The following is a 16,718-nucleotide window of genomic DNA, read 5'->3' on the forward strand; positions in this document are numbered from 1 at the left end:
ATATGGCATTAACCCTTTCTTTATTGAGATCAAACCAAACCAAGTTACATGTCAGGTCTGTGGGGGAATTTTGGAGCTATAAAAATACCTGTAATCGAATGAATGTAAGGTAGAGCTCTTTAATGTTATACTGAGGAACTTTCCAGGTAGAGCAATGACAAACACTCCAACAGAAAAGTTACACAATGCACATTTAAGTATTGCACTTTTACTTTTGTACTTTGTTACATTCCACCACTGCCTGCATGTGCACAAAATGGAACCACATCACAGTCCAACTAAAACTGCAGTAAAAATCCCTGTCCAAATGATTTCAATGTCTCTCACTTTTCATGATCTCGAAAACTGTGCAAGTGAATGAAGGCTCACCACTAAACACCACCCACAACTATACAGGGGAAATAGTGAAAAAGACAGAGGCCTGGACAGCAGTGCCAAATCACGGCTGAAGCAGATCGGCCCGTCTACAAGATCTCAGACAGGAAAGGGAATGAGAGGAGAGAGGGAGGAGGAGAGAGGACAGAAGAGGCGGAGGTGGAGGAGAAGAGGAGACATCTGGATTTGATTAAGTGGGCCAGTGTGGACAAGCTAGTCTTTGGTGCATGTTTTGACTGCACCGTACGGAGGAAGCTGGCGGTGTTTGTTTTTCAATTGCAAGTGGTTCATTAATTGGTGAACTACTTTATGGGCATATGAACTGAACCAGGTAAAGCATTGCAATAGATAGGGACTTCGATCAGTGGTATGTAGAAATTGATAAGTTATAGTTTATTGATTTGAAACTATTTTTGGGTAATATGTTGAGTTGAAAAGATGGTGTCATTGTCAGACTTGGATTACACTTCAGCATATTTTCTGATCTTTGTTATAATTCTGTTTCCTCATCACAAACATACCTGGAGTTGTGTTTTGTTTCATTCACACAGGTTTACCACACAAACCCTGCACAGGCTGAGTTCTTATTTCAAACTGAAAACACCTTGTGATGTCATGTGGTAATACAAGAAGTGCTCCACTGTGTTTTTAAACCATGGATCTATAATAAAAACTGAATAAGTCCCGGCTCGAGACTGACTAGTGGCCGCTTCACTGGTACTGCAACTCCCATAGACTCCCATTTTTTGGAGAATTCGCTGAGAAACTACTTGTGTTCGGCTGACAGGACAGAGACAACTTTCAAAAAGGTTGGATTTTACAGGGTTTATTTTTTTTTATTTTCACAACATAAACTTTTTAAAATGTTTAAATCCTCAAAGCGCCTAAAAGTTTGCTTTGTAAGAGTTAGCTTAGCCCTGCTCTGAGCCCACGCTTGCTCCGGTCTAGCAGCTCTCACTCTGATTGGCTGTGCACGTTACAGATGTCAAGCGGCTGGGAGGAGCTAGCCCATGTTGAGGAAGGAAATGCGGAAGAGAAAATAATTTTTGGGTCCATGCGCCAATGAACACAGACCATTGAAACAATATGACACCATCTTGGGTTCACCTTCCATATTTTATTATAGTTCTATGTTTTAAACTCCAGACACCTTCACTAGAATTATTTGGATAATTTCAATCTCCACTGCACAAAAGGTCAACGGTAGCTGTTAACTTAAAAACTAGGGCTGCTCAAACATGTGTGAATGAAACAAAACACAACTCTGGGTATGTTTTAGATGAGGTAACAACTTTCGAACATGGCCATCAATAAAAAATGTTTCCCTGAAACAAAGCAGCTGGCAGACCCTCCACTAGAAAGGTTTATAGTTAACTACCTAACGTTGTTGAAAAATATATTTTAGCCAGTCCTAAAAATACTTAAGTTGATTTTCACTTATGGATTCAGTGGCTTCATGTCAATTCTATGTTTTGATATGCATTTTGTCCATAAACATTTTCCTTGGCTCAACCAGCACTGTCAAACAGAATTCCTAACTATTTTGGCTTTGAGATTCCTGGATCCAACCCTCCCATTATCAATAATAGTCCACTCTGTACCTACACATTGACCAACCAGTGAACAAACATCAATACATTTCACTTTCCCCCGTCACACATCATTTGTCTTGTCATGCGCAAAGTGTAGCAACATTTCGAAAAACGCCAAACCAAATTGCGCAGGGGTAAGTGAAGGCATCGTGAGCCATAAACCACTCATTTGCTTTGACAGCTATAAAACATCTGCACTTTTGGGACACACATACGTGGAAATCTCGTTCCTGGACCCGGCTTTCGAAAATAATGGTTGTTTTAAGATTGGAGAGGGAACATTTTCAAACACGGGGCCAAAGTGGAACTGCTCGCTCGCGCCTGTCACGTCTCCACAGACTGATGGAGTGTGAGGGGAGGTTGATGGCACCAGGTCCTGCTCCACTGAATATGAATAAACCATCAAGTGCATGGACTGGGCCAAGCTAAACTCACAGAGCGCAGAGGAGAGGAGAGAAGGAGGGCCCCCGAGCAACTTCTCTGGCAAGTGGAGACAAAATCCGCCAGTCAGCCCGCATAGGCCCGCTGCATGCTCCAAAAGTCAATTGCCCATCAAAAAACAGATAATAACTTTGAAAAACATGATATGGTCTCGCAGACATAATCACAGCTCCCACTTGTTAGAGAAATAATTTTCCAGCTTTTTTTCCCCCTTGACAGTTCAGACGGGATTGTGTTATTGATGGCCATGTAAAATGGGACAAATCAGGGCTTATGGAGGCATATTTAAGGCAGTAAAAAGATAAAAGACCTTACTAGACATATTATGCAAAATTGGCAACTGTTACAATGGTTCTTACTCATCATTATCTTATCATGTTCTTTTATTAATGCAATTTTATTTTCATTTTGCTGATTTTCATTTATTTATTTATTTTTTTATCTGGAGCTGCAGTTGCCATAGCAATTTGGCCAGGGATCTAGACTGGTTCTCTCTATACTTTATATAGAAGATCTTTTAGTCTGGTCTCCACGGCCTCCTCTGTATCTCAAACTTACACAGAGCTGTCCAATCGGGTTTGTTTATTTCAGTGACACATGGGAAACAAAGGAGCTCATTGATCGTCTATCATTTAAAACAAAATTAAACTTCTCTTACCTCAGACTGACTGAGTTTAGCGCATTATTCATAGCCTGATTCATCAGCCGGTTTCACTTCGTGGAAACCGCCTGACCTTGCATCATTAAGATTTGTGCTTTTTTTGTTTAATCAATCGCTGCTATTTGCTCATGATGTATGTAATGTGCTGGAACGCTCATTGGTGTCCAAGTAATTGCCAGCACAACAGCAAACAAAGCAGTGAGTGAACATGGCTGTCGACAATTACTGTCGTTTTGCTGTACCACAAAAGGGACTCAGACATTCGCTTGAGTTTGACGTCATGGCTTCATAGCTCTTCACTGATTGACCGGTGCGTGGTCTACAATTTGCAAACCGTCTAGTGTATTCTGATTCCTGACCTGGTCACTAGAGAAATTGAGTGGAGCCACTAGGTGGCGCCAGCCTGGCTACATCACTCATTGATTCAACAAAAATTCATATTATTTTTCATTCCTCCCTTTTTTTTTTCCTCTTGTGAGCCACCATGTTTGTATTAACAAGGATAGACCATGCGTGTCTCTAACTGGCTAATCCACCTGTCAGTCACACCCATCTTAACTCCAGGAGATTAAACCAGTGTCCAGGCTACACCTTTTGGTAAAGTATTGGAGATATACATATTCTTGACTAACCAGGCAAACAGCAAAGATTTTTAAACCAGATGTCTGTGTAAACCCTCAGTCGTCCAGATGAGGTGAAGACGTTCTAAACCAGATGCCTTTCCTTTTGCAAAAAAAATTAAATAAAATAAAATTACTACATTACTTCTGCTTCAGACAATGAAATAAGCAAATAAATGAAAATACATTAAAATAAATAAATACATTTCAGTGATTTTGTGATTTTTGGGATAAATAAGTATGAAATTTTATATACATACATTAAAGGTGCATTGTGTAACTTCTGCCACCTGCATTTGGTGATGTTATTGCTTTGTCTGAAATGCCTGAAATGTTTCACAGTATGGCATTAAACCATTCGATCATCATGGAGACCAGACCAGGCCAAGTTACTGACCAGATCTGTGAAGAGGTACAATCAGAACACTTGTTTCTCTAGGTATTTTGGAGCAATAAAACCACCTGTAATTCAATAAGTGCAAGGTAATATGAAGCAGAGCAATGACATATAATCACATCCTGACTGAAAAGTTATAGTACACCTTTAATACATTTTCAGACAACTAATCAATTTCTTGGTCACCTCCATTATGTCTGTGTACTGTATGGCATTATTTCTCCTTTTCTAAGCCACCCTCCTCATCTCTGCCTGACCGGGGAAGATGACAGCTGTATCAGTTGAAGTGTTGTGGTGGTGAAACTGGACTCTGGTGTGGTTCCTCTCTCTGGGGTTAGTCAGACTCCAGATGATGGTGATTGGGGCTGAGTCGTCTTTGGTAGCACCCGCTCCTGCTCATACAGCTGTGTAAATGTCACTGCTACATGAACTCTCACCTCTGGCACTGTTTAGGAACATTCACTGGTGGTAGGGATTGGTTAATATTGTGGTAGGATTTGAAAAAGATAACAATATTGTGATAAAGTTCTGAATATGTGGTTGGTTTTGGTTTAGTTAAATTAGATTAAAGTTGTATAATATTATTTTTTTTACGGGAATTATGCTTATCTTAAAGGTGCATCGCTTAACTTTTCTGGAGGAGGATCCGCTACCTACTTGTCTCCATAGGGATATTATTGTTTTGCCTAGAATGTTCCATGGTATGAGATCAAAAATATCCATCTAGCATTTATGTTTCTATTTCTCAAATATGTGATAATTCCTTTCTTGTGAATAAGGGTGACTCTCCACAGATCTGAATTGTAATGTGAATTGAAATATGTAGCGTAGTGTTGTAACCTGCATGTCTCCCTCATGATAGATACTGTAGGTTTAATCTATACTATAGAACATTTTTCAAAGCAATAACAGTTCCATGGAGATAAGCAGGCGGCGGACTCTCCACTAGAAATGTTACAATAACTTACTGTAATTTTAATGTAACCTTTCTGGTCCAGTGTGGCATTAAATTTATCTAAATCCAGGGAGACAAACAGGTAGTGTCACCAGGCCAGACTGGACAGGCAAAACAATATTAATGGTATTTTTATTATTTTTTTCTTCTTCAGTAAAAACAGTTGTAATTGAATCAATGCAAGATAGATAAGTTTAATGTTGCATTGTGGAGCTTTTTACAGTTTAATTAACTTACTTACATATACGTTTGTTACATATACACAACCAGTCAAAAGTTTGGATACACTTCTCATTCAGTGTTTTGATGGTGTTGTTGTTGTTGTTGTTATTATTTTTACTTGTTTCTACATCTTACATACATACAGAAAACATCAAACACATGAAGTAAGATATATGGAATTATGTAGTAAAAAAAAGGTAAATAACTTTGATATAGTTTATATTCAAATTCTCTATTCAATCCTCAAGTAGCCAGTTTTTGCTGAGTAGAGTTAATTTTTTCTTTTTTGTTTTCTACTGCATAATTCCATATATATTACTTCATATATTTGATGTCTTCTGTATAGAAAGTAGTAAAAATAAAGGAAAAAAAACAGACTGATAGTGTATACAGTATAGTTTGTATCATTTTCATTGAATTTACTTTAGTTTAGTATAATGTGAATCAGATTATACCTTTTGTTTGCTCCTATTTCATACTGATACTGTTCTTATCACTCTGGTTGTAGTTATTTTCTGTTGCAACATTACACTTTTTTATCATTCACAATTTGTTTATTTATTTTCTCTCCCTTCTTGTTAATGTTTTGTCTTCCAGCTTTAAACTTTTGAACTTCTGGCCATAATCCCACCTTATCTGAAACAATAGTGGCTGAAACTTGATCTTCGCCTTAGAGAACGAGCTGGTGAGTGGACAATGAAAGAACCTTTAGGATATCCTATATTTTTACTGAACAGAAACTCCTATTCCAGCAGCTATAGTGTTAAAAACATCACTTCATATCATGTCATACCACATCTATAAGCTGATTAATAAAGTCAACAATTACATTCATGTTTTTCAAATAGTCTAATAGTCCCGCCAGTCTCCATCAAAATACCTCACACAAAGCTAGCTAATGTTATTTTGATAATACGACCGCTAATGATGAAAATTAGCAAAGCGCTGGTCCAAAAAAGGCGTACAAGTTGAACTCACATTGGTAGTGTTATGTCTGAGTGTGGGAGGTCTGCTAGCTTCAGTTTCCTCGCAGTGTTTTTAACAAGAGAAATCGTACAGTTCTGCTTTTTGTTGAATTTTCCACCCAAACGCCAGCGCTTCATCCAATCAAGCAATTAGACGTGTTCAAATACCACACAGTTTAAACAGTGAATCCATATGCATTTTTTGTAGATGACTCTATATGAAAATACAAATTATAATTCATTTTTCTATACGTGTTATTTGGCAGAGGCTCCACAAGGCAGAGTTTGAAACCAATGATTACTTTAATGTTCCACAGTGAGCATTAAACTTCAATATTTCCATGGACACAAGCAGGTAATGCCATCAACTTATCTTTCAGTGTATTTGTAGGAATAATGATAACTTTACTGAAAGAGATAAAACTTTAGTGTCAGTGGAGCATTACTGGCAAAATAATATCTCCATGGAGACAAGCTGGGCAGACATAGTGCATCTTTAAACATTCAGCATTTTAGATTTAATCTGATCAAATCAATATGCTATTAGCGTTAAAAAGCCATTTTCGTTTAAGTTATGAAAAAATCAAATACAATCGACCTGTGCAGATGTTTTGTTAAAGAGCCCATATTATGCTGTTTTCTGATCTATGTTATAATGTGGTTTCTTCATCAAAAACATACCTGGAGTTGTGTTTTTGTTCATTCAAACACGTTTAACACACAAACCCTGCATAGGCTGAGTTCTCTCAAACTGAAAATTCTCTGTTCCACCTTGTGATGTCATGTGGTGATTTCAGGAAGGGCTGCACTGTGTTTTAAACTCTATAGGCTCTATTCACGCTTACGTCACAAATCAGGAAGACGTTTGAAAAAATTAGATTACAACTTCCAGCTGAAAAATGGAAAGTACAAATGAGAAAGTGGCCCGGTTTTCTTGATCTCCATGTCATTGTAGCATTCTGTTCTGAAATTACCACTTGACCTCACAAGGTGGAACAGAGCATTTTGAGCTTTGGAGATGCAGACAGACTTATTACAAAGGATTACTCAAACGTGTGAGAATGAAACAAAACACAACTCCAGGCATGTTTTTGATGAGATAATAACACTATACTATAGAAAAAGGCTCGCAATGATCAATTCTGTGTGCTATAGGACCTCTAAGATATTCACAATATGGCCTTAAACCTATCTCCATGGAGACACCAGGCCCATAGCCTAAAAGTTACATTTTGTACCTCTAACCCACACATTTTAAAACACTTTTGAATGCCAACATCCCTAACAGTCTTCTTTTTCCTTCTCATGCCTTCAGACTCTTCTCCTTATCTCTCCAATCACTCAGTGAGAGCAGGACTGCAGCAGGTGAGTGGGGTCCAGACCTCAGCCCTGTGTCATTATCTCATCAAACTATCAGTCAGTCAAGAGGAAGAGCAGTGGCCTGGGGGACTTTTAAACCAACACACACACGTACACACACGCTCACACACCCACACACACAGGTAAGGTTTAAATCATGTGTAATTAGGCTGCAGGACCTGGCATTACTGAAAAGTGTGGGAAAAGGAGCTCTGTACTGTCTGCTAACTTTATGAGCCACTGACAATTCCGCTTTCCATAGTAAAACTGTAGAACGATATCTCTGTCTGCAAGAGGGCTGGAACAAGATTATTTCTGTTTTACCATCATAAGGAAAAGATAAAAACAAAAAATACAATAAAAGAACTATGTTATTTGTAATATTGTTTTGAATGGAATATGAAATGTCCAAGTAAGTCAACTCAGTAAGGAAGTTTATTTATTTGGTATGGTGAAAAGCTTTTTTTTTTTTTTAATTGATTCTCTTAAAACAAATTATTTGCCTTGGTCTTAAAATACATAATGTAAATAATGTTTCAAGTCAGCATTTCACAATACTTTTATCTGTGTAGTATCTCAGACATCCAGGTTGGTTCATTTGCAAAAGAAAATTCGATTCTGTCAACTGGACATTTTTTCTTTTCTTAAATAAAAAAAAAATCTGTTTCTGTTTAAGGTTCACAATTCTTACATATTTTATAGGCTTTTTGAAATACATTTTATCCTCATTTATAATTTCTGACTGAATAAAGGAAAAAAAAAAAGATTCATAGGGACATAAGCATGAATAATTGGCAACTTGCACAACTGTTTTCAATTCGGCTTTAACAGATTAGACCATCTATTTATTGCTTTATAGTACAGAAAATCACTATAAATCTCTAAAATTGCAAGGAAATGAAAGTTTTTTTCATATCCCATCCATCCAACCTGCACAGAAGCCCAATCTCCCACACTCCAAAACTCCCCTAAACTCAACACTGCATTTATCGACAGCTTTAAAAAGAAATTTACAGCCCCACTTCCCCTCCCAGCGGGCCGCCAGCCTGTAATCTCACTGCGCCTTTATTAGATCATTTGTCAAACCCTCCAACTATGGACTTCTGCCATGTTGTCATCTTCCAGAAAGAAAATATATATCACAGCATAGCATGCGAGTAAACAGACAAAGAAATAGAGCAAAATTCTCAGAGGATTAACTCCTTCAGTGCCTTCCTGTGACTCTTTAAGGTAGAATTTACAGCTGATTAGGGCCCTCAGTAAAGACGGGCCCCCGCTCCCCAAAGGAACGCTGCTAAACATTTATGCAAGGCCAGACGCTTGAGCCGATATTGAAAACATGTGTCAGACCCCTCAGAAAGATGCAGAGGAGCGGGGTGAACGAAGAAGCAGAGGATTCGGTTAAAAGAAGTGAAAAAGACAAACGGATAAATGCATTATCTAGATAAGTTAAAATTACTTAAATTAAGAACATTTTACTTTATTTGAGTGGATTCAATTGGATGAGTAAAATGATCTACCAATGGAAGATTTTCTTAAGCGACATTTGATTGTGCTTCTTATTTTAGATGTAAAGAGTTGTTATTTTTTCTTGTAGTGCAACAAGATGTATTTTCATATTTTAAGTACAAAAAATCTTGTTCCATTAGTAGATCATTTTACTTGTCAAGTAAAATTTACTCAAATCATAATAAAACTTCCTTAATTCAAGTAATGTTAACTTAAGATTTTAGTTTTTGCAATATTGTTGTATGCATTAATGGTACTGAGGGTGGGACGTTTTTCAAAATTGCACCAACTGAGAATTTTAAGCATAATTTTAAAGGTGCACTGCGTAACTTTTCTGGTTGAAGATATGTCACCTGCTGGTCTTCGTGGAGATGTTGTTGTTTTGCCCAGAAAGCACCACAGTATAGGATTAAACTTGTCTATATAATTACAGGTGTCTTTATTACTCAAAAATACCTTGAAATACATTGCCTCTCCACAGATCTGACTTGTAACTTTGAGCTTCACCTGCTTGTCTTGGAGAGAGATGAGTTTAATGCCATACTGTGAAACATTTTAGTCTAAACAAAGGTAGCAGAGTCTTCACTGGAAAGGTTACACAGTGCATTTTTTAAGTGTATGAAATCCATATTGTCTTCCAGTAATTTAATTGTCAATAACGGAGAAAATAGTCACCTGATATAATGGGCTGTTGTGGGAAGAAGTGATTGGCATCTCCCACTGTTGGCATGGGCAAAACACAGAGCTGCAGATATACAGCAAGTAAAGAGAGGGCACAGGTAGGGCGAACAACTGGGGAAAGACAAACAAAAATCTCTCTATAATATCTGTACACAAAATGGAAAATAGGCTTCTAAAAATCATCAAAATGTACACTTTAATTATCATCTTATTACTGGCCAAAGGTTTATCATCTGCTTGTGTCTAGGAGCAGACAAATAGTGTAAACCAGTGTCTTCCTTCCTGGTACTCTTTCAAAAGTTCTGTATATTTTAACATTTTAACTGCTTGGATATACAGTATAAGCAAGAACTGACCTTTAATTGGGTTTTAACTGAATATTTGTGGCATGAATGACAAATTAACTTGTGTATGGCTTCATGTTATAGGGACAGTCTGAAATTTTGGACATAGGACCTAATTTCCTAGTTTGCCAGATATCAGTCCGCCACTGCCAAGCTTTCTGTCAGGAAGCACAACTCGCTGCTGCTCTTCAGACATAAATCCTTCAAATGCAAGGTTGGTTTTACTTCTAAAATTATTCTATCGACACAGACATTTACATTGACAGTCTGGTGTAATAATTGTTTTGCTTCTGGAGTGGGTCAGACTGTTTTTAGTGGCAGACTAACTATGGTCATTGACATGCACTAGCCTAGCACCAGCGACCTGTGCAAATACATTATTTTAAACAATATTTTAAAAAGTGTCTCCACGCGTCTCCAACACTGTGGCTAACTAGGAAATGAGGTCCAATGTCCAAAATTCTGGACTGTCCCTTTATTTATTGGATTTATGTAGCCCCTTTCAAGACACCCAAAGTGCTTTACAGTGCATTATTCATTCACCCTACTAGTAAGCTACTATTCTAGCCACAGCCGTCCTGGGGAAGACTGGTTGAAATGAGGCTGCCAATCTGTGCCATCAGCCCCTCCAACTATCACTCATGCACACGTCACTTTCTTACTGTATGTAAACAAAACACCAGTTGAGGTGCCTGTTAAAATGATGAGAAGAATGCTCTCAAAGGCTGGAAAGTTTATATATTCAAAACTATGCTGATCAAATACCATGACGTCAACACAAATAACCATGCACAAATAGTATTATAGCTTCTTCTCTCCTCTCCCCACTTACAACACATGAGGGCAGGACCAAGCGTGAACACAGGGGCACTGGGCGGTGAATCAGTAGTGACACATGTATTATTACTGCACGGTGAAGCTGGTTGGTAGCTGGTACAGACATCCAAAACTATCTCTAGCTCTTGCCAGGCCTCCCCCGCCACTGCGCTGCGTGTTCTAAGTTTGCCACGTGCCCAAAGAATACACAGTAAGGCCACAGGTATGTCCCGACCGCCCCAGGCTACAGCTCCCTCCGCCAGGCTCCTGTCAGACCCTCTCCCATGTCCTGTCAGCCTAATGAGAAGTGAAGGGTCCATAGCGATAGTTACACCCATATTCTTTTCTATGGAGTATTGCCTTTAACCCAGTGTCACTGAGCAGAGATTGTGCGTGCATTTGTTTACACAGACACTATTGTTTACATAAGGGTGCGTGCATGCTGCTGTGTATCTGCTTGTGGGTTGGTGTGGGTTCAAAACAGTGGAAAAGACTTTGGAATGGTTAGTTAGGAGTTAAATATTTTCAGAGGCATTTTGGATTTTGTGTTCTATAATTTAACATGGCAATTTTTCCTAAGACCTTTCTAGACAAAGATTTGATTGGGTGGGAATCATTTTAGTTTATAATAGTCCTACATAAAACACGCAACATTAGTGTTAATATTAATGGCCAAAGATGCAGTGTCTGTATAGAGTACTTAACCTTTTTGTTTTAGTAGAAAGCAGCAATTCCAGGGCTGAAATCAGCAAATGATTTTAGTGAAGGTGTATGGAGTTTAAAAACACAGTGGTGCACTTCCTGCATTGCCACATGACATCACAAGGTGGAACCAAGTGTTTTCTGTTTTCTTCAGAAGAACTCATCCTAAATATGCAGGGGTTGTGTGTGTGAATGAAATAAAACACAACTCCAGAGATGTTTTTGAGGAAGAAACAACATTATCACATAGATTAAAAAATTACGTAATACACAATGAAACCTTTCTTGTGGAAATCAACCACCTTCTTGTCTCCATGGAGATACTATTTCCTTGCCTCAATGTTCCAAAGTATGGTATTAAACATGCATTCTTACTGGGAAAGGGATTACATGTCCACAGATATGACTGGTAACTTGTCCTGGTAGCTCCACGTTTGTCTTCATGGAGATAGATATGTTTAAAGCAATACTGTGGGACATTCTAGCCAACATGGGGACAGACAGGTGGCGGACCGATCACCAGTAAAAAGTTGTATCATACCTCAAGCCAACAACATATATATCAGGCTATTTCTACACTAAGTTTTAAGTTATTGAACTAACTTAACAGAAAGGCAAAAATTATTCCTACTGACATAATTTTAGCTATGTGAGGTTCAACATAAACAGGGGAGCGAATGGGAGAATAATTGTGGTCGATTTGTGTGTGCGGTACACAGGCTGTGTGCTGGAAGTGCAGAGCTTTTTCCAGGGTTTTGGGTTCCTCTTTAGAAGTCGGGTCCATGAACTCACTTGATACACCGACTTTGAGTCAACCTAGCACTCCAGTATTCTCCTGTGACCTTATAATTACAGAAGGGAATTTACTGTAATGAAGCTATAGTCTGAATTCAACCACAACTGTATTTCCTATCTCGTCATCTGTCTGTTGTTACAAGCCAGTCACAGCCAGATATTTTGGATCTTAACAAATCGCATTTCAATACTCATATAAATAGTCTCTTCCCATGTCCGTACTGTGCTACAACCCTTACCTGACCAGCCAGAACCACACAAACTTTACAAAGACAAGTAGATCTGGAGCCATGTCCTGTTCCACGACTTCAGAGGAAGTGATTGACAGGCAGATTAACCAACCAGAAAGATGCATGCTCCATTTGCATCAAAAACAAACATGGCTGCTTATAGATAAAAAAGAGATTAAAATATATACAAAGGACTTACAAACAACTACTAAAGCATCAAACTATTATTTATCTCAGGTATGAGAAGTTATATATTTTGCTCTGAATATTATGAGAATTTTGAAGGAGACACGTGTTACAAATTAGCGGCTGTGTGGGACCGTCTCAAGTTTGTATGGAGGATTTTCACCCTCTATTGTCCTCTTCAAGTCCCTTCTGGATCCTGAACCCCCTCCGAAACAACTTGACCGTTGCAGCAGAACCATCAGCTTCTTCAGCTTCTCCATCTTCTTCATCTTCTCTTTGTTGCATTATTTACACTTCTACCTCTGAAGGTCCAGACATCAAGTTTGATCTATTAATTAGCTATTCAGTGTTACTCTCAGTTGAAACAGACCTAAGAGATGCTGTATGGGCTATATTAGTGACCACATACGCTTACAGTATTTTTGTGCAATCAGAAGCTCCAAAAAGTTAATTATTCACTGGTTTCGGAAACATCAATTCATTATTGTAGAAAGGTTGTAGTACCAATGGAGTTTAGATTAGTACCTAAGTACCATACGTACATCTGCAGCATAAGAATCAGCTGCCTTGCCTGAAGTAAATTTTAAAGGTAATTCATCTAATGAGGCTAAGTCTGCTTGTGTTCATGGAGATTTTATTCTTTTGGCTAGAATGTACCGCAGTATGGCATTAAACCAGCTCAAATTAGAGGTCAGATCTGTCTCGAGACAATCCTGCTCACATAGATGCACATTTATACAGTAAAGGTGTCTTTGAGCAATAAAAGCACATGCAGATTTACTAGTGTTTAATGCCATTCAAAGATATAACAGTTCCATGTAGACAAGCAATTGGTGTATTTTTCATCTCTCATAAATCCAGTGGTGAAATGTAACAAATTTAAAGTAGTAAAGCACTGCAATTAAGCAGACATTTTAGGTATTTGTATTTTAAATTGTAAAGTAGACACTTTTTCTTTTACTTCACTTAATTTAAGAACAAGTATCTGTACTTTCTACTCCACTGCATTTTTGAACTGGACTGAAAACTGGACTGTATTTTGTATTGTAGTTTGAGGCCTGCTTAAAAGGTTGCACAAAATACTTTTACTTTTTACACTTTAAGTAGAAACTGAAATACAAATACATTTTTAAACTGGTATTTTAATATGTTTACTTAAGTAGATTCTTTTCATATGATGCTTTTACTTTTTCTTCAGTATTTTTGCTCCAGTATCCGTAGTTTTACTTAAGTAACAAAATGCTGTACTTCTTCCACCACATAAATCTAAATAAAGGCAATATCTTTTAATCATCTTCAAAACTCCACATCTGATTGGCCTTTCTGCAGCAAACTCGGTGATATCATTAATACTAAGCAAAGACAGTGAGTGCTTGACACTTTCTATCAAAACTCAATGAACCTTTTCACCAATTTACTCTTAAACCCACGTAAATATCTCATAATTTCCTTCCAACCACATACAGAACAATTTCGGCCTCTTTGGGTCTTAACTCTGCTCGCTGTGGGGCTAAAGGTTCCTAGTCTATCAACCAGTGCCAATGTAAACACAGCAATCCCTTCCCAATTAGAAACGCTAAATGCATTGGACTCGGTGCTGGACTCACGCTGGTATGTGCAATTAATGGCGCGGTGGTGTTCCCCGGATGACTGCGATGGCTAGGACGGTTATGGTTTCATTTCAAGGGCGCTCTGGGGGAGTCTGATTGGCCAGGTTGGACTCATCATGGAAGTATAAACAAGAGGTTGGACATTGCACCGGTGGTTTGGGGGTTTTGCTGGGTCATTTGAAGAGAGAATATAGGATCGGGGAGATAGAAAAGTAAAGGAGAGGTCAGTTACAAAGAGAGCGAAAGTGAGAGTGAAGTGAATCTCATGGAGGTTGGAAAAAGTGAAGAAATTATTCAGTCTAAACTATGTTTGTTATGTTGGTTGTGGACCATTTTCTAGGGATTTTAAGCATCATAATGTATGTTTTGTTTCAATATATGTCTTATACAATATGCAGCTGCTTTGGGGCATGGCATTAACTATGCGTGGTCAATGTTGTTCCAAGATAATCTAGTCATCTTGCTCATGGTGCATTATGTAACTTCAGCAATAATATCTCCATGTAGAAAAGTGGGTGGTGGAACCCCCACCAGAAAAGTTACATAATCCATCTAAATATGGTTAGCAATTAATGTATTTGATCAAATAAATGAAAAATAAAGTTTTCAATAAAGCTTTAGCATTCCCACTTTCCACCATCGTTGGCAACTCAGCAAGTATATTTATGCCAATCACTGTGGTTCACTGCTGCCACTGTGTTTTAGCACACAGTAATACAATAGATAATAGATAAATTAATTGTATCTTTCACATGCCTGAACACAGGTTTGTCTAAGGCTTTACTTTTGGAAACTTCCCAGAACATCTCACAACCACTGCCTGTTTATTGTCTATTGTCCAGTGAGCATTGTGCATTGTGCTCCTCTCAGGTGTAAGTTTGCACTGCGGCCTTGCCTGGACCACTGCACTTTCAGAGATAGTTTGCTAACAGAGCTCTCACTCCATTGCCCCTAATGAAAATCCATACTAAACATTTAGCTGCGTGTGAGAATGGGGGAAATTCAATAAGACGCATAACGTGATTTATAAATTACAGGAAGAACCAATCGAAGGCAAAATGGTGCAGTGTTTGTTTTGTTTGCTATTTTTTCTTCATATTTCATACAAATTTTAACAATATGAATCAAGTTTTACATCATGCAAATGCTAATATGTTTTCTTTGGTCTTTTTTTATATTTCTTATGAGGTTGCAGACACATTCTTGGTTATGCCGCCAAAGATGTCTCCTCTGAGGTATCCCCCAAACTAATGGTCACTCCAGTGCACCACCGTCGATAGTAAACTAATACAAGACTACAGGGCACAGGAAAGTGATTTGATTACCACTCATCGAACTATCTTCCAAGGAAACTTTCATCGTTAAACCACTTGGACACAGGCCTAAAAGCCAGACTAATGTCACTTACTAGTACTGGTCTTAATGGGCGATGGAGAAGATGTCTAATAGGCAAAGCTTAAGTGAGGAGTGCAGTCATTTGTGTGGAGCTGTTAACTGGAGTGTACGAAGTGGCGTGGTGTTTGTCAGTGCAGCCAGTGTAGCGGCCCCAGGGCTCTGTGTGGAGAGGAGGGGTCATAAGGGAGGGGCCTTGTTGTTGTAAGTGAGGGTAAGGAACAACAGTGTGGACAAGCTGTTTGTTTCAGAAGTCCTCTAAGATTGTGAGTCCAAAGGCTTCACGAGTTTCAGAGTGAAGAAAACTGAGCACAGTTGTCATAGCAATTAACACTTAACCATTGACAATAAGATAATATATTGTTTGTACTGGTAACTCTAAAAATATATATATATATATATATATATATATATATATATATCAAAAAAAAAACATGAATTTGAAACCCCATGAATAGAAAACAAACAAACAAACAAAAAAACATACACCAGCTTATACTTTTATCCAGTCTGTGGCTACAAAACCTCACAAAGTGTGGGGTGAATAAAGAAGGCACTGTAAAGCCCTTTAAGTGTCTTGAAAGGCACTATATACATTCATTGCATCATCATCAAGATGTTTAAATGCTCCTAATTTGAAAATGTCAGCCTGACTTTAGTAAACACTGAGTTTTAAATCAAACCGCACAAAACTGTAATAGACTTATGGATCTCAATAGTGACAGCCTACCCTTTGGTTGTGTAAATTTCTAATTTATTTTTCCCATAGACTTTGAGAAAAATAATAAAATGTAATAAAATTAGAAGCTTAGGCATTATCAACTACATGACAACTTATGACCACAAGACCTATAATTTTATTTAAA

Source organism: Boleophthalmus pectinirostris, unplaced genomic scaffold (assembly GCF_026225935.1).
Source record: "Boleophthalmus pectinirostris isolate CB_2022bp ecotype Guang Dong unplaced genomic scaffold, ASM2622593v1 HiC_scaffold_3, whole genome shotgun sequence".
NCBI classification, from domain to species: Eukaryota; Metazoa; Chordata; class Actinopteri; order Gobiiformes; family Gobiidae; genus Boleophthalmus; species Boleophthalmus pectinirostris.